The sequence below is a fragment of the Amia ocellicauda genome, unplaced genomic scaffold (assembly GCF_036373705.1).
Source record: "Amia ocellicauda isolate fAmiCal2 unplaced genomic scaffold, fAmiCal2.hap1 HAP1_SCAFFOLD_36, whole genome shotgun sequence".
Lineage (NCBI taxonomy): Eukaryota > Metazoa > Chordata > Actinopteri > Amiiformes > Amiidae > Amia > Amia ocellicauda.
This window is the reverse complement of record NW_027102931.1, coordinates 686,826-688,188: the sequence shown is the minus strand read 5'-3', so window position 1 is coordinate 688,188 and position 1,363 is coordinate 686,826. Positions and strand designations below refer to the sequence as shown.

Here is a 1,363-nt window from a genome sequence, read left to right as displayed (position 1 = left end):
GTTTTTTCTGCGCGTTTTTCCCCCGACAAGTCACGGCACAAAAAACAGTCCCGCTCTGCATTCTGGTACTTGGCGTTCTTAATAACACCAACAGGGTGTAATCGCATAGACCACTCGAGTATAAAGTACTACATATCCCATCAGTTACAGTTTTTTTTCATCTTCTGAAACTGCAATTTAGCACTTTCAACTGTTTCTTAGTGATTCCTAGAATTACTAACCGGTATTGTAGTCAATGTGTTTATAACCTTTTTTGTTTAACGATTTGTGTGTTATCCTATGGGATCCCATGGTCTTTGATTTGGTCACGGAAGTGATTTGTCTTTGATTTGTTGATCTAGAGTTGAATTTTAATTAGTTTTTCCCTTTTGTATAATTAGTGTAGTGCTACATTTAGTCTTTGTTTTTAAATAAATTTGACAATTTATATCTTTGGAATTGGTGTCTGCGTCCAATTATTACAGAAATTGAGTTCTACAAGACTCCAGGATGATACTATGATACTATGAGGTGATACTATGAATTCACTTCTTTAATTGAAATGTATAAGTGTACCTTACGCTACATATATGTATGTATGTATGTATGTATGTCCAATTGCTTTGACAATACAAATGAATTGAATTGAGAGGGAGAGAGAGAGAGAGAGAGAGAGAGAGAGAGAGAGAGAGACAGACAGACAGACTGACAAACAGAAAAACAGACAGACACAGACACACACACACACAGAGCCAGCCAGCCAGCCAGCTCAGCGATGACATCACGAGCCTCTCTCAGCTGACTGCTATGACATCACAGAGCACGTACATTCCGTTGCTTGCCGTCTGTCAACCACTCAGTCACTGCCAGCCAGACTGGCTGGCTGGCTGGATGTGGGGGCTGCTTGCTGCTGCTGCGTACCTTAGCAAGCTTATTTGCTTGACCGGCCTTCCTACTCCTCTGCCCACATGCCCACCTATGCCCGATCTGCTGTTCACCTGGATCACAGCTCCGCCCCAACAAGGCAGATCCTCCCAAAAATGGTACAAACTGATCCACGTTCCCCTCCACGGAAAGCTTTAGCAAAAGGCAAAAGCGTTATACGTAATGAAGAGGAACCCGAGTCCAAGACGCATCCGACCAGCCATACATATTTGTGTGTATTAAAGATCACATTTTCTTACATTTAGTTTTTCTGTACTTTATTACATCTTATTGTGATTTATAAAAGTATTGTTTCTTTTCCATATGTATGTATGTATGTGTGTGTGTGTGTGTGTGTGTGTGTGTGTGCCTGTCTCTGTGTGAAAGTGTGTGTGTGTGTGTGTGTGTGTGTGTGTGTGTATATGTCTCTCTGTGAAAGTGTGTGTGTGGGTGTGACAGT

The 1,363-nt window shown here is 41.6% G+C and overlaps 1 non-coding gene across 1 annotated transcript; it reads right to left on the bottom strand.

Moving 5' to 3' along the window:
- Positions 1-991: 991 nt before the first annotated feature.
- Positions 992-1,106, bottom strand: LOC136733264 (U5 spliceosomal RNA). Its single transcript, XR_010810157.1, has one exon. It is a non-coding gene; the product is annotated as a U5 spliceosomal RNA (small nuclear RNA).
- Between the last annotated feature and the right edge of the window lie 257 nt (positions 1,107-1,363).